This window comes from Miniopterus natalensis, chromosome 12 (genome assembly GCF_054644295.1).
Source record: "Miniopterus natalensis isolate mMinNat1 chromosome 12, mMinNat1.hap1, whole genome shotgun sequence".
Classification (NCBI taxonomy): Eukaryota; Metazoa; Chordata; class Mammalia; order Chiroptera; family Miniopteridae; genus Miniopterus; species Miniopterus natalensis.
Window position 1 is genome coordinate 64,523,629 of NC_142092.1, and position 22,634 is coordinate 64,546,262.

General features: G+C 51.3%; 1 protein-coding gene across 3 annotated transcripts in view; it reads right to left on the reverse strand.

Moving 5' to 3' along the window:
* Positions 1 to 22,634, reverse strand: part of RGS3 (regulator of G protein signaling 3) — a 107,820-nt gene that overhangs the window by 21,263 nt on the left and 63,923 nt on the right. Inside the window, exon 1 of one of the 3 annotated variants that reach the window (XM_087822880.1) lies at positions 11,008 to 11,058. The exons of the other annotated variants lie outside the window; for them this stretch is intronic. The gene's annotated coding sequence lies outside the window, so the exon portion shown is untranslated. Of the gene's footprint in view, positions 1 to 11,007; positions 11,059 to 22,634 lie in introns of those variants that run through there. 3 annotated transcript variants of the gene reach the window in all.

A 22,634-nucleotide genomic window follows, 5' to 3' on the forward strand; every position in this document is an offset into this window, starting at 1 on the left:
TCCACTGCCAGCCCAGACCTGCCTCCTAAGTCCAGTCCCATCAGTAATTGTTCACTAAGCACTTGTGGGACAGTGCTGCCCCCACTGTTCTAGGCTCTGTGGACACAAAAGGGAATGAGAAAGACATGACCCCTGTCCTGGTGGAGCTTATAGGCCAAAGAGGAAGGACTGACATTAACCAAGTCATCGCCCACAGAAACATAACAATGAATACAAACTGTGGTCCATTACGTGCAGGAAACCTATAAGGTGCTCTGAGAGAAGAGAGGGGTGGTGGGAAAGGCCACTCTGTGGACTGACACTGAGCCTGAAATCTGCTCACTGGGCTGGGAGGGGTTCCCTCGGGAGGAAGCAGCAGATGCAAAGGCCCCGAGCCAGAAAGGCTAGCACCCTGGTGGAACAGAGAGGGCGCCTGTGGGGCTGGAGTCCAGGCATGGAGATGGAGACCTCCCAGCAGTGCACCCAACTCAACATATCCCAAACGGAATGTATGGTCTTCCACTGAGTCCATCCCTCCTCTCCCAGTCTCTGTATCAATGATGCCAACACCAGCTGCCCAAACCGGGGACCTGGGTATCAGTCTCCCTTCCTTTTCCTTCACTACTACCCCCTTGGCCAATCACCAAATCCTCCTGATTGTCCCTCATAAAATCTTAAGAGTGATTCCATTGTGGGAGGTGATGCATGTGTGGGGACAAGGAGTGTACAGGAACTCTCTGTACTTTCCTCTCAATTCCTAAAGCTCCTCTAAAAAATACAGATTATTAATTTTTAAAAAAGAATCATCTTTCCACCCCCTCCCTCTCCACTACCACCCCCTCCCTCCAGCCCACTGTCATCTTCCATCGGGATTGATGTGACCTCCCAGTGGCAGTCCAGACCCCTCTGTCATTCTCTGAGCCGTGCCAGGGGAGACTTCTAAGTGCAAACCTGACCCTGTCACTCCTCTGCTTGACACTTGGCGTGGCTCACCAATGCTCTCCAGATAAAGTCCAGACTCTGTGGCCCTGAGAGACTCTGCTCTCCCTCTAGCCTCACCACTCCCCATCTTAAGTGTTTGATGAATGAATGAATGAATGAATGAATGAATGAATGAATGAATGAATGAGTGGGAAATCCAATGAACTTCATGGGGCCACCCAGACTCTTCCTACTCAAAGTGTGGCCTGTGAACCAGCAGCAGCAGCAGCAGCAGAATCTTAGACCATAATCCACACCTCTTGGATCAGAATCCGGCATTTTACTGAGATCCCAGGTGATCAATTTGCATATTAAAGTTTGAAAAGCACGGATCCAGACTATTGGTTATCAACAGAGGAATATTGTAGAGTCACCTGTGGAGCATTTAAAAATATCTGTCTGAGCCCAATTGCAGACCTACTGGATTCCCTAAGAGTAGGGCCTGGGCATCTCGGTTTTTTCTGACTCCCCAGGTAATTCTGTGAAGCAGCCTCAGTTAAGAAATGAGGCAAGTAAGGCCCAGAGAAGGACAGTGACATGCCCAAGTTAACACCACAGAGGACAGAATCCAGACCAGAATCTAGTTTGGGGCCAGTTCTAGCACACACCGCTCCCTCCGTGACGAGAAGCCGGTGAGAAGAGGCATGCCCTCAGAGCACCCGTGCCAGCATGGGGAGCTGGCAAGCCTGCTGGACTCAGCTACCCATTCATGTTCCCTAGAAACAGAGGCCCAGCTGAAGGAAGAGCGAGAGGAAGGAGGACATGAACTGCAGACTGAAAATTCTCTCTTCCTAAAGGATCCCACAGTAACTTACGGGTCTCTCGGGGGCTCGGGAAGGTGGGGAGCGTGCCCATTCTAAGGAAAACAATACTGAGACTGAGGAGAAGTAGGTCACTCAGTTCAGGAACTCTCAAGACAAAGCCACCCTGAGGCATGAGAAGAGAGGAACCCCCACTAAGAAGCTTTTCCTACTCTTAGCACTGCCACCAGGTTAAGCAGAAGGACATACCTCCAGGCCTGGCCTTTGGAGCCTGCTGGGATGCCCCCCCACACACACATGTCCAGCCTCTCACTGGGCAGGAGGTGGCAGTTTCGAAGGTCTGAGTTTCCAGTACTAAGCCCTGTCACCACCTCACCAAGCCTCTTCTCCTCTGGGGAGTCAGACACCACTGTTTCAATTGTCCGGGGGAGGCTAGACTCACAGTCCCCGCCCCCCCCCCCCGCCCTGCCCCCCAATAGCCCCAGGGACCCATCCCTTCCATACCTGTAGCTCTCTTCTCATCTGAGAGGCAGGAGCAATGAGAGCAGGGGTTTCCCCAGCCTCTTCCTGTCCCTGTGGTGACTGATGCCTCCTTCAGTCAGAAGAACACCAGGTCCCTTGGGCCTCTCCTGCCCCACCCACCCCTGGGCTCTCTGCTCAGGAACCAGTTCACCTGTGGGCTCCATCACCACTCCCCTTCCCTCCTGGCACCCTCTTTCTCTGCCTGAAAGTTTCCCTATTATCTATCTTCTCAAGCCCAGTTCCTGCCCATCCCTTGGAGCCCAGCTAAATGCTGCCCTGGGATGGCCTGGCTAGAGGGCTCTCTGCTCTCCTGCTAATGCCTGGCCTGCCCTCTCTCATGGCCCTGAGGCAGGCCCTGCTTTGGCTCATCAGGATTGAGTCTGTGGCTTACTCACCCCCACCTCCACCCTCACTCCCCGAGTTACTCAGCAAATACCTACCGATCCCCAGCCATGAGCAAGGGCCTGTGCGGGAAAACGGACCTAAACAATGGCAAGACCCGTTCTCCTCCCCGAAGGCATCAGGACTATGGGGGAGAGAACCAGGTAAGGGGCCAAGGCAATCTCCCACCCACCCACTACCACCGCAGGGGGCTATGAAAGCAGAAAGGGATGGGAAAGGAGACAGCATGGAACATTCGAAGACAGGCAGGTGGATCTATGGAGCGGAAGGGAAGCAGGGCCACGTTAAGGAATTTAGACTTTTCCCTGAAAGCAGTGCAGACTTGGGGCTGTGGAGATAGGGAAGGTGGAGCTAGAGATGGTGGAAACAGAGAACGGTGACAAAGATGGGGAGGGGAGAGAGACCATTAATGGAGCGTCCACTGGACACCAGGCAGTGACAGTTGCTTTACATACTCTCACTTCCAGCAGCCCTATGAGCTCCATAAGGAACCTGGGACTCAGAGAGGTTAAGTAACTTGTGCAAGATCAAAAAGCAAGTAGAGGAGTCAGAACTGAAGCCATGGTCTGCCTGGCTCTAAGGCCCGGCTTTTTCTACTACCCCATGATCTCCTCTCCTGCTCCCTTCACTGCCCTCCCTCCCTTCCTCCAAAAGACTTTTACCAAGCACCCACCTGGGCCAGGCACTGTGCTAGGCATGGTGAGCAATACCAGATACAGGGGCCCGGCTCTTACCTATAATCTGTGGAGACTAATGGGCCGACGTCTGACTCACCCGGTGGGGGAAGGGGTGGTACAGAATTCCGTACACATGGCAACCCTCCCAAGCTCTCTGCCTTCCAGGGACCACTTCACAGACAGAGCCAGCAGCATGTGGCTTCTCTGATGTCTACACTGGGTGTCAAACAAAACAGCTCTGCCAAGCTAGGAGGACCCCAGGGAAGGGCACAAATGGCTCTGTGGCCAGGAGACCAGGATCTGGAGTCAGGCAGGCCTAGGGTTGAATCCCACTGAGTGGCTGAGTCATGTGCCGCCTCCCTCACAGGGCTGCCAGGGGGTGGGAGGCAGGGCCTGGTGCACAGTATGCCCAGCCCACCACACCCTTCCTCTCCACTGCCTGACTCTCCATCACCGGGAGCACCAGGGACCAAGTCCAAATCTACGGCTTAACTCCAAACAACAGCTCAGAGAACAGGGAGCACTTTCAGAGCCCGGGTGATGGAGAGAAGTCTATTGCCAGTGAAGCAGTGGGGTCTGGAGACAGACAAATCCAGATTCAAATCCTGACTCTGCCACCTCCTAGCTCGGTGCCCTTGGCCAGGCTGCTTAACCTCTTCAAGGCTCATTTTCTTTACCTGTAAAATGGTGATACAAGTAGCGAGGACCTACAGCACAGCACAGTTGGGAGACAAGCCACATAACTGGGGTGGACATCTGGCCATGGACTCAGCTGCAACCCTGTGGCCAAAGGTCACCCTCCAAGGCACGCTGCAGCCTCGGCCACTGCCCCCTGAAGCAGATGCCTTCTGTCTCTGTGGAGGGGTGACACCCAGGCTGGATGTGGCTGGGTTTATAGCGGCTCCAAACTCATTCTCCTGCCATCCTCCCATCACAGGACTTCCCCTCAGGTCCCTCACATGCACCAGTCTATACTCCCCTCCTGCTTACAACCCCTCCATCCCTCTGGGATAGTCCCAGCTCCGTACCCTGCTTGTTCTGCCCCTGCCAGCTGGCCCTTCTGCTATACCATTTCTCCTCTCTCCCCTTCAGCCGGTCTGAACTACAATTGACCTTGAACAACACAGTTTTGAACTGCACAGGTCCACTTATATGTGATTTTTAAAAATTTATTCTTAATGTTGAAAGTATTACAGATGTCCCCTTTTTTCCCCCATTGACCTCCTCCACCCCCTCCTACCTCTCCCCAGGCCTTCTCCCACCCCCTCCACCCTGCACTATTGTCCATCCATAGGCTATGGATATGTGCATACAAAAAAATTCATTGGTTAATCTCTTCCTGCCCCCTTCCCTCTGAAATATGTCAATAAAATATTGTGCATGTATTTTCTCAATAATATTTTCTTTTCTCTTGTTTACTTTACTGTAAGAATATAGTATATAAGATACATAAATACAAAACATGTTATTGACTATTTATGTTATCAGTAAGGTTTACGGTCAACAGTAGGCTATTAGTAAAGTTCTGGGGGAGTCAAAAATTATACATGGATTTTCAACTGTGCAGAAGGTCGGCGCTCCCTAACTCCCACATTGTATAGGGGTCAATTGTATTTGTATTTCCCCAACACCCTACTCTCAGGCACCTCTAAACCTGTGCTCACTGTAGTTCCTACCTAGAAAATTACCCTGCTTTCCCCTGTTTATTTGGCAAACTCTTACTCATCCTTAAAACTCAGCTCACCCACACATGTATTGCCCGTTGATTTCTAACGAAGGTGATATTGCCCTACAGTGAGAAAGGTCTTTTAAATAAATTGGATACCCACTCAGAGAAAAGGAGTCTCGGCCTCTATATCACACTGTGCATAAGAATCTAGTCCAAGTGGATTTTAGATCTAAATATAAAACATAAGACAATTAAACTTCTAGAAAATAAAGTAAGAGAATATATCCATAACCTTGTAACAGGTCAAGAAACAGAACTCAAAAAACATTCTCCATAAAGAGAAAGACTGAGAAGTTGGACTGCATTAAACTAAGAACGTTTTCAAAAGATACCCTTAAAAGTGAGAATACAAGCCAGAGGGGGAGGAGATAGCTGCAGTGTGTATATCCAACAATAAACACTACCTAGAATGCCCATTCTGTACTAGAATATTTTTAAGCTCCCACAAGAATAAAAGCAGATAATCCAACAGAAAACTGGGAGGAATGCTTGAACAGACACTTCACAAAGAGCTCCTTCAAATGGCCAATCAACATATGAAAAGGTCATCAAGGAAATGCAAACAAAAACCAGTTAGATATCAGCATATCTAATCGCAATAATGTCAATAATGTCAGTGAGGACATGGAGCAACATGCACTCATCCGAGGCTCCAGGAAGGTGCACCGGTGTCACACTATGGAAAATTATACGATGGTATCTACTAAAGCTAATTATATACAACTCTGACTCACAGTTGCAAACCGTAGGTATTTACCCAACAGAGAAGTGAGTATACATAGTGCTTCAATAGACCTGCGCAAGAGTCCTCATAGCAGCACTGTTCATTATAACCTCCAACTGGCAACAGCCCAAATATGCACCGATAGTAGAAAGGGTGAAGTGTGGCACTCGCTCAACAAAATACCACACAGCAACGAGAACGAGTGAAATCAAACTTCACATAATAGCACGGGCAAGTCTCCCCATCAGAATGCTGATTAGAAGAAGTCAGCATAAAAGACACACTCAGTGGCTCCATGTGTACAAAGTTAGAAAGCAGGCGACACTAGTCAACTGGGGAAGTCAGCAAAGGGGTTACCTTGGAGGCAGTAGTGACTGAAAGGGGGCAGAGGGGGGTTCCCAGGATCCTAGAATGTTCTATTTCTTGTTCTGGAGGGTGTGTTCACTTTGCAAAAATTCATTGGCTATATACTTCTAAACTTTCTGTAAGTTCCACTTCAATTTCAAAGTCTATTTAAAAACAAACAAACAAAAGCCTTCCTCCCAGTGTCTCCCCTGCTCCCTGGGCTGGGCTTCCTCCATAAGCCCCTTGTACCCACCTCTGACAGCACAGTCCAACTGACTCTCCCCTGCAAAAAGCTGCTGGACCACCTCCCGAATGCCCACTCTGTGCCAGGCCCTGTGCCAAGAGCCTCACTCCGCCCACATCATCTCATTCAGTAACAGCCACCATGAGGTAAAGTGTCAGCGCACTCCGGCTGCTGGCATGACCCCATGTCAACGCACATGAAGCATTTCTGGTACACACCTCATCTCACCTAACCCAGTGAGGCTGGGCCACTGCCTGAGAGAAAGGAGGCACAGAGAGGCCAGAGTCTGGCCCAGGGGCACGCAACTGTAAAGTTGGGGAGCATGCCCTCAGGTCCAGAGCCCACACACTACAAGCACACGTCACTCAGCCTCCCCCAGGATAAGAAGATGCACGTGGCTGGAGACAGGCGATTTTTATGGCTGGGCAGCAATCACATCTACACCTCAGAGGGGTGCGCAGACCAGGACAGAGACTGCTCCTTTGATGGGCAGGCGTCTGTGTAACAGATTCAGCCTCACCCCCTGCAGCAAGCTTCGCTGAGGCTCCCAGGCTGGGTTGCAAGCTTTCCCAGGATCCCCACAGCCCCCTCCCCAAGCCTCCCCATCCAAGCTGGGTTGTTACCATCCATTACATGCCTGTCCTGGCACCAGACTAAAGACGGGGCCTTGTATGTCTATACCTCCAATACCTGGCAATGCGTGGCACTCAGTAGACATTAACCACGTGCAGAAGGAAGGAAGTGAGGGAAAGAGGGAGGTGCGTGGACAGGACAAGTACAGAGCAGCTCCTTGGATCAGTGGGAACTTCATTAACCGAGGTCTGAGCAGTGAAGGTTTCCACATCCTGGATGGATATCAGTTCGGAACCCTGACTTGAGGACTGGCACGACCATGCCACCTTTCGTCCCATGGCCTTCCCCCGGCAGCCTCCAGGCTTTGCTCAAGATTTCAGCCAGCCATTTGGCACCCAGAGGCTCTGCCCAGCTCTTTTCTGCCTCTCCCCAGGTCTCCTGCACTCTGCAACCCGGTCCCAAGTGTCTGAGTTGCCCTTTATCCCAGGCTAATCCCATCAAAAGGTAAAGAGGACACCACAGAGGGTCCTGGCTGCATGAGGGAAAGTGTGCCCAGTTCTAAATAACTTATTGTGCCCCCCCGCCTGTCTAAGTTGGGAGCTGCTGACAATTCTCTGCCAGCAGCCTTAGCCTCAGTGCCAGGTGCAAGCAGGCTGGCCTGTGGCAGGAGGGAGAGGGGAGAAGCCCTGGGCCATCTGGACTGATGACCTAGGCCCTTTGCCAGAGGAAGAAGGTATCCTGGGACCCTTTCTCCTCTCTTCTGTGCCTGAAAGCTTTGATCTCACAAGTGGCTCATGGCCCTGGCAGCCCTCTCCCCAATCCTGCCTCACCCCATCCCATCCAGAGGCCTGGGTGCAGTGGGTTGTGCAGGGAAGGTGGCGGCTCCCTGGGGCTGAGCCTGGCTGGCCTGTGGTGAGTGGCTCCAGCCTCTGTGGGCTGAGCAGGCTGAGCGGGCTGAGCCATAAGCAGCCTTGTTTATCCCTGAGAGGAATGATGGCTTTCCCTGAGCAATGACATCTTGGAAACAGCCTGGCTCCACAAACAACAACAAACCTCCTAGCCTCGGCCTGGGCTCCAGCTTGCATGAGAAGGCTTCTGGCCAGAAGTGCCTGATAACAGGTTGGGGGCTGCTTCCCTGCCGAGCCAGACCCTGGCCTTGACCCAGGAGGAGAAGAGGGTCTGCAGAGAATCAAAGAATCGGATGGCTGGAAGGTGCCTGGCAATACCTGGTCCAGTCCCTGGTTGCTCCAAAGGCGAAAATGAGCCAGAAGGGGAAAAGGCATATTTGCCTGAGATCCGCCACTGAGCAGGGACTAAAATGTGCCTCAGTGTCCAGCCTACTGGCAAACCAAGGGCCTTCTCTACTGCACACACTGCTTTTCTAGAGGAGAGCCGGGCTCCAGCCAGGAAGCCTAGAGGTCCTAGAAAAAAAAGCGTCAATGGGGAGTCCAAAAAAAGGGAGCACCAAGACGGAAATCAGGTGCTCAGCGTGGTCCAGTTGGTGTGATGGAGAGAGACCCGGGCTGGGGAGCTGGAGACCTGGGTCTTATCCCCACTGTGCTGCTGAGTCACATGTAACCTCAGGAAAGTCCTTCCTCTCCTCCTTCATTCCCCTATCTGTCCAAAAGGCAAATGGACTCAGCCATCTTCAGGGCCTTGGAGAGCAAAAGGAAAAAAGCTCTAAGGCCCTGGTTGGTGTGCTCAGTGGTTACAGCATCGGCCCAAGCACCAAAGGGTATCAGATTCGATTCCCAGTCAAGGGAACATACCTGGGTTGCAGGTTCGGTCCCGGTCCCCATTGGGGCATGTGTGGGAGGCAACCAATTGATGTGTCTCTCTCACATCGATGTTTCTCTTTCACTCTCTCTCCCTCCTCTCCCTCCCTTCTACTCTCTGTAAAAATCAATGGAAAAAAGATCCTCGGGTGAGGGTTAACAACAACAAAAAAAGCTCTAAGGAGCCCCAGGAACCCAGCTGGGAATGAGCACTCCCTTCCTCAGCTGTGCCTCTTGTAGGGAAACCAGGCAGACCACTGGCTGAAGAGCCACCCAGATCTAGCCCCCTGGTTGGCACCATCTGAAGGGGGCCCACGCTGAGCTCCAAGCCACTACAGTCTGTGCAAAGGACCATAAGCATTGCATTCAAACAAGCCAGGGCTGCCCCTTCCACCCTCAAGCCCAGGCCACGGTGTGGATACCATCCTAGCCCAGTATGACCTGAGTGGGCTCTCCCTGTGGCCTCACCTCCTGTCAAATCTACACACTTCCAATTCCGTGACCCTATGGGAGCAACCCTGACATGCAGAAACTAGGGCCCCTCCAAAGGGACTCCTTGCCAGGCCCTCAAGTTGGTGGTACCACTCTCTGCCAGGCAGAGCTAGGAGATGGGCAGAAAGCTGACCTGGACATCAGTGCTTGTCCTCAAGGAAAACCCATCCTAGGGGAGGATCCCTTTCCTCTCGTGCCCTGGGCCGCAGGCTAGGCCCTTGGGCCCAAGGGACAAATAAGGCCCATAACCCACACAAATAGGACATGAAGCAACCACCACGGTGCCACCACCAATGAGCAGAGATTCCAGCCACAGTATTTGCTCTCATTGTGAAAGTTTGGGTGGATTAAGACCTGGGGGAAAAGAAGAGATGGACTTTCCAGGAACAGGAACAGCATGTGCAAAGGCAAGAAAGCTGGGGTGGGGTGGTCTCATTGATACCAATAAGGCCAATGATAGAGGCCTCATCAATGATTTCTGGGTCAAAGCCCTGGAGATATCCCAAGAGGGGGCCACTTGCCTCAGCTGCCTCTATCTCCATCGTCCCCCTGCTGCTTCAGATGCCTGGCTGGGCCAGGAGCAAGCCCTGCTGTAGAACTTGGCTCCCTGAAGGGCCCGCCCTGGGCTAAGCCATGCCACGTGCTAGGGCTGGGGAAGAGGGGAGGTGCCCCTTGGCTGGGCAAGGAGGACTCCAGGGGCCCTGGTGGAAACTTTGACTATGTCGGCAGTGCCTTGGCTGGGATCCCGCGGGCATTGGTGGGGCAGGCACTGCGGCTCCTTCCTTCTAGGAGATATATCCATTCCAGCCATCTCGAGAAGGGAACAGCTCCCAGCCATAGGCCTTAGGGCAGCAGAACGTGGAAAGTTTTTGGTGAGCAGCCCGGTGGCGCTGTGCTGAGCAAGGCATCTCAAGTCACCAGTGCCAAATTCACAGCTGAAGTACACAGCTCAGGCTGGGGTGATGGTACCCACATACCCTGTCCTCACTGTTCCAGGAGGCAGAAGTCCATCTTGGTCCTGGCCATAGACCTGCTGTGTGAGCTTGGACATGGCCCCTACGCTCTCTAGACTCAGGCTCTTCTTCAGCTCTGAGGTCCCAGGGCACAAGGGCTCTTCCTGAAAACCTCAGGACAAGAGTAGAGATGTGGGGCCTCCAAGTTAAAGCAAGAATTGGCCTCTGCCCACTCACAGTGGCCAGCTCTGTGGGGCGAGTGGGTCCCTAACCACTGCCCCCTGCCCCCTTCCTTACAGGTCTCATCAGCTGGAGCCAAGGGAGCAGGTGCAGGACCTTCCCAAGGGGCTCAGGGGGCAGCGCATCCCTGTGCGCTTCCAGGGTCATTTCAGAAGAAGCCTCAGGGCTCAGAGGCAACCCCAGGGGCCAGCCCCCGAGACCACCCCGGTCCCCGACACGGAACTAGGCGTGTGCGGTCAGCATCCCTGACATAATCACCAGCACCACTAGCTGAGCACTCCCTCCCCAGGCAGCGTCCCGACTTCTGGTTACCGAACATTCCTTTCTCCCAGAAAGAAAAGCCGAGTGCCCAGCCAGGAAGTGGAGAACAGCACGGGGCAGAAGCACGCCCCTGCCCTGCAGGGTCCCCACCCCTCACACACACACACACACACACACACACGCACACACACGCACACACAGCTATCTCAGATCAGAACATACACGGCGTGGCTGCAACATGCCCATCAATGGCTGCCCTGGGGAAGAAACAATAGAAACAGGGGCACAGGGTGGCTTGGGCAGGATCCCCCCGCCCGCCACACACACACCCTGACACCGAGGCACCTACCCAGCACACTCCAGCAGGGACCCAGGCGACTTGGGGCTGCCGCTGCTGCCAGCCCGCCCGCCCGCCCGCCCGGGGCTCTGCCGGGTCTCCGCCCGGATCCTCCCACAGGCGGGCGGGCAGCGTGTCCGTGGCAGCTCCTGGCGGCCAGCCGGCCGTGTCAAGCAGCTGCCTTCCCAGACAGAGCTCCTTTGTGTCAGCAGAGCTATTTATGGACTTACCCAAGTTCCCCAGGGGAGCGATACCTGCTGGGAAAAGCAGAACCAAATGACCAGGTTCCACCTCCCACATCTAGGTAGCGTTTCCAAAGCCCTTGCATCACTCGGCCCTCCCCCCCCTCCCCCCCCCCCCCTCCGGAGCCCTTCCCAAACACACACCCTGTCCAGCCAGCTGCCACCACTCCGGAGAGAGGCTGGGTTTCTTTCTTCCATCAGACAGAAAACTCTGATTTCCCAAGCCACTTTCACCCAGGGAGTCCAGATGTCTCAAACAGGAGCCCGCCACAGCCCGGCTCCCGCCTGCGAGGGGCTCAGCTAGCTGCTGGGTTACCGCTCACGCTTGCGGACCCTCGCTCCCCTACCACCGGTCCCCAGGGCCCAGGCTGGCCCCCCGAAGTGTCACTCGGAAGGGAGAGGCATCCATCCCTCACAGCGGCACCCCTTGGTGCTAGGATCCCAAGCTGGCTGCACCCCACACACATCCTGAGGGCTCCCCCTGCGGAGGCAGTGCAAAGCCACCGGCCACCGCTCAGGAAGGATGGAGCCAATCACTGAGGCTTCCCTGTCACACCCCCACCCCCATGCTGCTCTCATCCCAATGGGTAGCTGCAATTCAACCCAGGTCCTGCAGCCAACACAGGATGGCTCTGCAAATGCCACCGCCTGGGGCTGGGGGGAGTGGGAAAGTGGCTGTTTCAGTCACCTCCCAGCAGCACCATCCAGAGCAGCAGGACACATGTTTTTATTTAGCAGTTTTCTGTACCAAACTCTGGGGAATCAGAGATGGACAAAGAGCTCAGGGCTTCCTCCCCTCAATCTGATGGTACATTACAATAGCCCAAGAGTGAGGGCCACAAGTGAAGGGGACATCCCAACAGAGGGACCATGGGGGGCAGAGGAGAGAACAGGAGACTGGGAAGCAAGCATCCCCGATTCTAGTTCCAGCAGCAGCACTGGCTGCCTGGGTATCACTGAGCAAGTCCCTGCCCACCCCCGCCCTTTGGTTTCCTCATCTGTAAATTGAGGCTGACAACCCTTGACCCGCCCACCTGTGGGATTAACAGAGGATTCAATGATCCCCTACCAGGCACTATTCGGAGAGCTCGGCCTTCATTAATTTATTTAATTAATCACCACCAGCACCTTGTCAGGCGGGGACTATCACTACCCTATGAAGAACCCGGGGCACAGAATGGCAGAGGAAATTGCCCACAGTCACACAGCTAGTTGGGTGTGGAGCCAGGACTGAACATCAGTGGGTCGGACTCCAGGTGCCCACACCCAGCCACTGTGGGGCCCAACACTGCGGAAGCGGCTTTGCCAGCACAAAGCTGTTTGGTGCTGCCGCTATGGCTACTGCAATCGGTTGCCTGATGTCAACAAACACACCCTGGGCTGTGCCTGGGGCCCAGATTTGGGGTGCCCATCCCAGAGCCAGCTCCAACCTGAACATGAGCACTACCAGAGTGGCACAGGAAAAATGGTGCAGGAAGGGCCCCACTCTCCTTTTTCACCCCGCCTCACCCCACCTTGGCCGCCCTGGACTGAAGCGCTGTCCCTTGGCCCTTACTCTCCCTATATTGGCCCTGATGCCTCTGAGTGTCTATCCCTGCCTGTCTCCTGCCCCTGTCTGTCTGACTCTCTGTTCCTCTCTTTCTCACACATACAAGCATGTGCATGCATGCTGTTATAAGAGAACATCCTTTATCAGGGTCCACCTGGCGCGGTCCTCAACAGGTAGGCACTTACAAACTCCAGCCAGTGCTGGGCCTTGTCCCTGGGGGCAGAGCCAGGGCAGTCCTTGCAGGAAGCTTCCAGACTGGAAGACTGTCATCCTACAGGCTCCTGGGAAACTGGGAAGGTGAGTCCCAGGAGATGGTCAATTCCAACAGGGTTGACCGATCCCCAGTGGGGCTGACTGGTTCCCAGGATGAAACCTGTGGTGCTTGGGATAAAATTTCTTAGGGTGCACAGCCTGAATATAGGGTCCCTTGACATGAGAGGAGCCCTTGAGCTTCAGTCTTCACCTTCTTTCAATCAACAAATAGTTCCGGAGCACCAACTATGTGCCAGGCTCTGTGCCAGGCCCTAAGGGCTGGGTCCTGCACTCATGAGGCTGACAGACATCAGCAACACAGTCAGACTAATGAGTCCATAAATAAACATTGTGCCACGGCGGGCAGAGCAGCTCTGCCAACCCAGGGCACTGGGGCCAGAACAGATCCAGAAGGCATTCATCAATGTCCTGGACCACAAGGATAATCAGGGAAGGGCATGACAGTCAGTGCCTCGGGCCCAGGCATCTGCCAGGCCAGCTGGGAAAACATCTAGTATCTGGGGGAGCCCAGGCAGTCACTGTCCTCTGCCTGCCCATAGTTTCAGACACAGATCAGAGGGACAGGTGGGCCCTCCCAGGGCACAGCCTGGAGCAGGATGGGGGAGTCAATTACAGCCAGGCTATCTAAGCTGGAGGGTCCTTGGAGATCTTTCACTCCCATTCCCCATTTACAGCCAGTGAAACTGAGGCCCAGAGAGGGAAAATGACTTTACCAAGGAAACAGAGCAACTGAGTGGCAGGGCTGGGACTAGGGGTTGCAAACTCCCAGTCCAGTGCTCCTTCCAGCACATCCCAGTGCTTCTCAGACCTACATAAATGATGGTGCTGTTCAGTATAGGAGGGATTGGGATCCAGGGAGCAGCAACATCTAAGTGGCTCATCTGCCACAGAGATTGGCTCGTGGGTACTCAGGGCCTGGGCCCCATTTATTGATCCACATATTTTATTTACCAAACACTTATTTGACAGTTACTATGTGTCGGCAGTGTTCAAAGCACTTCCTGGTTACTGACTCCTTAAATCTTTATAACACTATCAGATATGATATCTAATGACACCATTTTATAGATGGGTAAACAGAGCATAGAGAGATTAGGAAACCTGCTCAAGGTCACACACTAGCAAGTGCATAGCTACGGATCAAGCCTAGCCCACTTTCCACTGTGCCTTGCACTACTGCACAGGGCAGCCCATGCAACCGAGGAGTCCCCCCAGCAACACTGAGAAGCCGACTGGCTGGACGGCCCAGTCACCCAGGCGCACTTCCCACTGTTCAGGCAAGCTGGCAGCAGCTTCCAGGGCTCGGACCAGGGAGCAGTGTGTGTAACCTCCTATTTGGGGGATGGGGGGCAGCACCCCCAGGCAAAGCTCAAAGCTCTAGAGATGCCCTAGGGAAATGTGGCAGCAGCTGGATATAGCCCAGGTCCCCTGGACAGGACGCTCTCCTGCAGCCCACACCACCGCCAAGTTTCCCCCATCTTCCCCTACTGCACCCACTGCATTAAACCTGACACATCCAGGCCTGCGGTCCCAAGATCGCATCATGAGCCCTGCCAGACGCAAACCCACCCACCTGCCACTGTAGACTCTACCTTGGGGAGGCCGAGCCTCGGTAATGCTCTCCTCAGAGAAAGGAGGGTGCCTGCCAGAGGCTTTAACGAGCTTCCTCAACCTGGCTTCTGATCCAAAGTCCACTAAGATTTTGTTCCAGGGTGGGGAGGAGGGTGATGCCGCTATGACAGAAACTGGGCACAAGCAAGGGAGAGGTATGGTCCCAGGAATTCCAGAGCCTACGACAGACTAAGACCAAGCCCTGCCCCCACCAGCAGCGGCTGGGCTTTCATTACCCCTGGACAATGAAAGGGCCAGGCCTGTGCTTGGGTGTCTAGGGTAATGCAAGCCTCAGCTGGGACACTGCTCCCCTTCTGCAGAACCCTTCCCCCGCCCAACCTGCTCCAGAAGATGACGACGACGCTGGGCTGCCCTGGGAAACTGTGGAATTATGTATATGCCTACCGAGCCCATGCTTTGAATCTGCTAACCCACTCCGAGAGCTCTGGGCTTTCACTCATTGGATCTTGCAGCCCTGGTTTGGGGGTCTATGGATTCCATGCAGAAAGGCCCTCCCCACCAAAGAGTAGGCCCAGAAACAGTTATTTGTTATTTCCATAACCACTGATCCTACTATGTGCTGGAGCCTGTGTTCAGGGAAGCAGCCTGTTCCCAGGGTCTGACTTGAAGGGGGGCATGGCTGACCCTGGCACTGATCCTACAAGCAGGGACTATCCTGTCCAGTCTGGCCTCTATGACCCTAACACCAGGGTAGGGGACAATCTCCCACTGCTGGCTGAGGTCATGCACCTGGCTCTTCCTGGTGGCCTTCGCCTTGATCTTGGGGCATATGCTGCAAGTGGTGGGGTGGGGTGGTCGGGTGGAACAGAGCAGGCATCCTCAGGTTCAGACTCACAAGGAATCTGGCCTGTAGCCTGCAGAGCCAGGGTAAGTCCCTTCCCCCTTCCTGGCCTCAGAGTGAAATCTCTAAAATGAGGCCACACAGGCATGTCTGGTGGCCCCAGTCCCACTCCTGCCCTTCAGCGGTTAGTCCCAGGCCCCTCCAGGCTTTCTCACTGACGAGTTTCAGGCAGGGGTATTTAGAAAGAGCACAGGCTTCAGAATCCAAAAAATCTGAGTGTGAGTTATGTTGGGCAAGTCACTTCAATGGCCTGAGTCTCAGTTTCCTCATCTATACAATGGGGCTATTACCATCCATCTCACTGGGTCCTGTAGGGACTAACTGAAGGTGTATGTGGAGGGCCTGGCACATGGTAAGTGCTCCATAAAGAAGAGCGTCATTGTTGTCATCTGTAAAAGGACAGAATTCACCTTGAGAAGGTCAATGCAAAGAGCAAAGTTAAATGTGCTATCCTTGGAAGGTCTAAGAGATAAGGACCGGACTGGTGCCTGGCATGTACTAACAGCTGATAATCATGACAGTCATTGAGCAACGGGCTGCTATCATCAATCCCATCTTATAGATGGGGAAACGGGGGTTCAGAAAGTAATGGGAAACAGGCAGTGCAGCTCCAACGACGTCTATGTTATTAACCTGTATGCTCTGCCCCCAATTCACGTTCCCGAAACGTCTCTCCCCTTGCCATCTGCCTCTTCCTTGGCAACTTTAGGCAATGGGGACAATTCCCAACTGCTCATGGGAACTGTATCTCCCAGCCACAGCAAGAAGAAGCCCATATGCAGTAAAAGCCAGGAGACCAAATATCCTCCCTGGAGATCTCGCCCTGAGAGCTGTCACTGGCTGGATTCTGCCTCCAGCTTGGGCGCATATCGCAGTCACTGACCTTGGGCGGCTGCAGTGATACAGGATGGCCAGCAGCTGTGACCATCCCCCTTCCTGGCTCCAGCCCACGCAGCCATATGTGGGCCTGAGGTTTCAGGCTTTTGGGAACAATCCTCGACCCACTGAACTTTTGCCAGCTCCAGGGACAGGTTGTGTCCTGACTACTCGAGTTCCTGGGAAGTGTTCAGCACAGAGCAACTGACTCAGATATGTGGAGGCCAGCCTTGTGGCCTTGGCTGCTTGATGCGGTTCATCCACACACTCCCCCGAGTCTACCCCCTGCTTGGACTGCTGGGCCTATGCCCAGGCCACCAAATCAGAGGTCATAATCCTGGTACTTCTGGCAGTATTACTGCCACCACTAAGGGTGTGAGCCAACACATATGCAGGTAGAATCAAGAGATGGAGGGGGTGAGGTCGATTGTCGGTGATACTGCTCAAGGTCCTGAACTCAGCTATGCCTGAAGGCTACCCTCCATAATCCCATCAGTTCCATTTCCTAGCTGAAACTAATTTGAGTTGGGCCCTTGTCACTTGCAACTGGAAGAGTTCTGACTAATACACACTGCATCACCAGTACTTAGCCCAGTGTCTGACATACAGGCACTCTGAAATTATTTGTTCACTCAGGCAGTCAATTAACAAACATTTCACAGTGAGAAGGTGATCAGGTTTGCTCTTTAGGAAGAGTCACCTTGGCTGCTGTTTAGAGAGGTGACTCAAGGGACAGAAGAAGTTACAGGGAGATCCACAAGGAGGCATGCAGTAGTCCCAGGGACAGAGATGAAGCCTGAAGAGGGTGGCAGAGCAGAGGGAGAGGGAGGAAGGGGAAGATCCCCAACTCTAAATGCACTGGGAAACCTCTGATGATCCCATCTCCTCTTTGGTATCAAGCCGTTTTGCTTCCATCATTATAGCATCCCCATGTTTTCTCCCCCTGCGAACACTCCAAATTTTACTGAAGGGTCCTGGGGCCAGGGTCTGGGTCGAGCCTGAGGGTTGGATTTGATAAGCAGGGAGTACAGTGTAGCAGCTAAGAACATGGGCTCTGGAGTCAGATGCCTGGGTTTGGATCACGGCCTACACCTCCTAGGTATGAAACCCTGCACAGTCTACTCAACCTCTCTGTTCCTTTGTTTCTTCATCTATAAAATAATAATAGTGTTGGGAAGATTACATATTGTGGCAGAAGGAAAAGGCACATTTGATAAATATTAGATGCCATTATTACTATCAATATTGTTATTATTTGTAGTAGAAAATCAAGAAAGAGGGAAATGAACACATAGAAAATAAACAATTCCAGAAATTAATAGAAAATTTCCCTAAACTAAGGGAAGACTTGAGTCTTCAGAGTGAAAGAGCTGAGGTCAGTACCAGGAAAAATTACCAAAAGAGAGCAAACTAGAAATAATCTAGCAAAGTTTCTAAATTCCAAAGGTGAGAAAGCGAAGTCCTGACCATCTCCGTAGAGAAATCTGAGCACATTGAGTAAGTGCTGCGTGAGTTACAACGGGGATGCAGGGCGCTGCCCCCGGGTTTCCAGGGAGCCCGACTGTTAGACTAATAGTCCTGGATCCTTTCCTCAGGAAAAGGGCAAACATTTTCAAACTTACAAAGACTGAGGAAGTCTGCTACCCACCCCTTTCTGGAAAAATCACTCGAGAAAGCTCTCCAGACACAAATGGATCAAAATCAAGAAGTCAAGAGTGAGCTGAGGAAGTACGTTAGAGGCCGACGAGCAATGAAGCCAGGAACATTTATTCACTTAACTACTGATAACATAATTGAGAAGTTAAATGCAATTTTAGTAAATGACTCTTAAAACATAATAGAGCTAATGTTTAAAACAGTAACAATTAGAAACTAAAATTCTAGATGCTTCCAGCAATACTGAGGAGGTATGGAGAAAAGCAAAGGGACGTACGGGCCAGCCCACATGCTTACTATGGGTGGTTGGAGGCGAGGACAAGCTATTCTAGATCTGGTGTCATTCCTGATATTGAAAAGTGTTTGTGAAAAAGTAAGCATGAAACCACTAGAATTAGGGTGCATAACTTCAGAGGAAATAAATTTTGCAGAGTAGTGGGGATTGGCCTTGGGATGCTGACTACTATTAAAACATATTATGAAGCTATAGTAATTAATATGAACCTGATGTAGTATTAGACAGATTAATGAGGGAGCCAAGAGCATTCAAAAACCCACCCGCTTATGTGGGGAAATTTGGTCTATAAGTGAGAACGGAAAGATGATTAAAAAAATAGGTTTGGGGCCCGGCCAGGCGTGGCTCAGCAGTTGAGCATCGACCCAGGATCCAGGAGACTGAGGTTCGAATCCTGGTCAGGGTACATGCCCGGGTTGCGGGTTCGATCCCCAGTCAGGGGCGTGCGGGAGGCAGCTGATCAATGACGACTCTCTTATCATTGATGTTTCCATCTCTCTCTCTCTCTCCCTTCCTCACTCTGAAATCAATAAAGATATACTTGAAAGAAAAAATAAAGACATATAAGAACTTTAAAAAAAAAAGTTTGAAAAATTAGTTTAACTATTTAAGGAAAAATAATGAGAGTTCCATCAGACACTAGGCACTAAATTAATTACAGACAAATTGAAAATATGAATGTTCTTGAATAAAATACAGAAGAATATCTGCTATAATCGGAGTGTGAAAGGCCTTAGGAAGTGTAGCCCTCTACCCTCCACCAAAGGTTTGATTATGAAAAAACTTGATTACAAAGAATATTAATTTCTGAATGATAAAAGATACTATAAATAAAGCTAAAAAACAAATGGCAAACTGGAAAAGATATTTGTATTCTATATAATAAGTAAATGGTTAATATTCTGACCATATAAAGGGATCTTACAAAGAAGACAAAAGGCCCAGTAGAAAACTGGGCAACTGATATGAACTGACGAGCAAAGAAGAAGAAATATAAATGACTAATAAATGCAAAGAGAAGTAGAACCTCACTAATAATCCAACCATTACAAATTAAAATGAAAAAAATCTTTTCACTTCTCATACCAACAAAGAATTAAAAGAGCTTTACCACCTAGCGTTAGGTAGGGTGCAGGGGAATGGGCACGCATTCACTGTTAATAGGAATGTGAATTGTACATTTACTTAACCTCTCTGTTCCTTTGCTTTCTCATCTGTAAAGTGGGGATAATAAGAATAGTGTTGGGCAGATGACATGTTTAAACGGAAGGAAATATTTGCAGAGCACTCTGGTAGTTGGTGTCACGCTCCGTCCCAGAGGAAAATGCGGTAGGACTTAATACACGGGACAGTCTTAGATGTTTATTGCAGGATTGTCCACACTATCAGAACACTGGGAACGCCTGATTGCACATCGAGAGGGAGTGGTTAAATAAGTGATGGTCCATTGGATACTAAAAGGAAAGAGAGCCCAGCCAGGCGTGGCTCAGCGGTTGGGCGTCAACCTAGGATCCAGGCGATCAGGGTTCGATTCCCAGTCAGGGCACATGCCCGGGTTGCGGGCTGCGGCCGATCAATGACTCTCATCATTGATGTTTCTCTCTCTCTTGCTCCCTCTCCCTTCCTCTCTCTGAAATCAATAAAGATATATTTAAAAAAAAAAAAAAAAAAAAGAAGACATCCCTCAGTGGGATGGACTCAACATTTAAAAAAAAATAAAAGGAAAGAGAGAGAACTTTAGGTATGGATGTAAAAGATTTATACACTAGATTGAGTTCTAAAAAATTAGTTACAGAAACTTTTGTATGATGATAAAAAACATAAAAGGCTAACAAATATCATTATAGAAAGAGCTCCTGTGAACTAATGATTTAAACGATAAACAACCCAATAAAAAATGAGCAGAAAAAACTTGAACATGCTACTCGCAAAAGAGGCAACATAAGTGACAAAAAGGCACATAAATAAATGTTCAGTATCTCTAGTAATCCACAAAATGAACCTACTCACAGTGCTGGTGAGGGTGTGGGGAAACGGGCATTCTCTTACCCAGATGTTTGCTTGGGGCTCAGGGGTTTCCCAGGAAGCAGGATTTCTGTGCTAAAAAAGGCAAAGTTCTGGGCAAAGCAGGATGAATTGGTCCTTTTAAAGTATGGATTATATAGTACAACAGTTCTGCAGGGTCAATAGGTATCAAGAGCATCTTTTATAAATGCATACCCTTTGACATGGAAATTCTACTAGGAATTTATTCTAACAAAATGTTCATTCACTCAACAAATATCTGTGGAGGGTCAATCATTTTCACTGGATGCTGGAGATATACCAAGATACACCTACGAGGGTTTTTTTAATATCAGGTTTTCGTAACAATGAAAAAATGGAAACTACCTAAATGTTAAACTTCTGGAGGTTATTTAAATAAAGCCTGTTTCATCTACACAATGAAAGATGCAGGCACTAAAAATGATGTGGTTAGAGGATCATTTATTGACATGGAAACGTGGATACATGACATTGTTAAATGGGGAAAAGCAAGTTAGAAATCTGTGTGCACTAGTAACCCCAACTTGCAAATAAGATATATGCATGTATAAACAATTGCCTGACAGGATACACCCCAAGATGTTAATAGTGGTTATCTCCAGGTGTTGTGACTAAGGGTGAACTTCATTTCCTTCCCCTGGTTCATCTGATTTAAACGTTTTCTTCATGATAAACGTGAGTAACTTTTGCAACAACACAACAATTCCCACAAGAACCCAGTGAGATGGATGTCTTTCTCTCGTTTGACCGCTGCTAGGTGACCCACCAGTAATCCCATAGCTAGGGAGAGGCACAGCTGGGATCTGAACCCTGGCCTGCCTGCCTTGAAACTCTAGCCCCTGCCTCTACCTGAGCTGCCTCTGCTTGTTCCTGGGGCAGGGCAGAAAAGAGGTCCCAGGCCACGACAGCCCCTGTCCTGCAAACCAGCTCTATGCCAGCCCTTGTCCTCTCTCCCTGCAGACATCTAGGCGGCAACAGAAGGACAAATCAGCGAGGATGGAGACACCAGCAAAGGGAAAGAGTGGTGCTGAAAGGCCAGCTGGCAGAGGTCAGGGCTCAGGGCAGACTAGAGGGGGACTCCTCGCCTGCTGGGCGACTCTCAGGAAGCCAGACCACATCCGGCCCCAGGAATTCCCAGGCCCTGTGTGCTCGCCCAGAGGCAGTGACAGAAAACCTCACCAGGCCTGCAGCCGCCCTGCTGAAACAGCAGGAGGGAGACAGCCTGCCATCTGGGACCTTCTCCCTGGGCTCCGTGGCTGCTGGCCAGTCCTGTCCCCCCTCCTGGCCTCCAGAGCCTCCTCTTCTGTATGAGAGGGGGACATGAGGGCTGATGGCTCCAGCACCCTCCCAGATCTAAAGTCTGAATCTATAGCACTTCTTCACAAAAGGCCTGGCAGGAAGAGGAAGGGGGTGAGGTCCCACCCAGCTCCCGAAGGAGCCCCCTCCTCTGCCCCTCAGCTCTGATCCCACTGCTATTTTTAGAACTGCTCGGACCTCCAGGTGAAATACAGCAGCCTCATTGCCTCATTCATTCCACTCCAGCAAGAACACGCCAGGACTTTATAGACAAGCCAGCCTACTAGACAGCCTCTGCCCACGCCTTCAGCACAGCCATTTCTCACTATTTCCATTACAGCCCAAAGTGGTGACGTACTCTTTCTAATGACAGTATAGCTGAGTCAGATGACGAGAGCATCTCTAAGACAACCCGTGTCCCTCCCCTTTCCCAACCTGGCAAACTCTTCAAAAGTCACTAAAGAGGAGCACTGGCCTAGAAGGTAAGGGATTGGATCCTAGTTCCAGCTCTGGCACCAACCACATACCAAGTTCTTGCCTCTCTTGGTCTCAGTTTCTACAAATCAGCTTGTTAATCAATTGATCTCAGTGGGGGGAGCTCTTCAGCTCCACATTCAAAGATTCTGTGGTTCTATCAAATTTTTAGTCACTCGTAAAATAAATACTATATTCCCCAATTTGGGGGTTTGTGTTGAAGAGAGATGAAGTAATTTGCCCAAAGTCATACAGGAAAAATCAGGATTTGAACCAAGATCTTCAGAATCCTACTCTAGTGGGAATCCAAGCTTTGATCTTGCAAAGCTGAGGTGCAACGGAGAAAGCTCAGAGCCAAGAGAGTCAGGACACCTGAGTTCTAGTCCTAGCTCTGCCAGTAACTTGTCCCATGAGCCTGGCCAGGTCACTTCCTGTTTGTGATCCTCAGTCTCCTCGTTA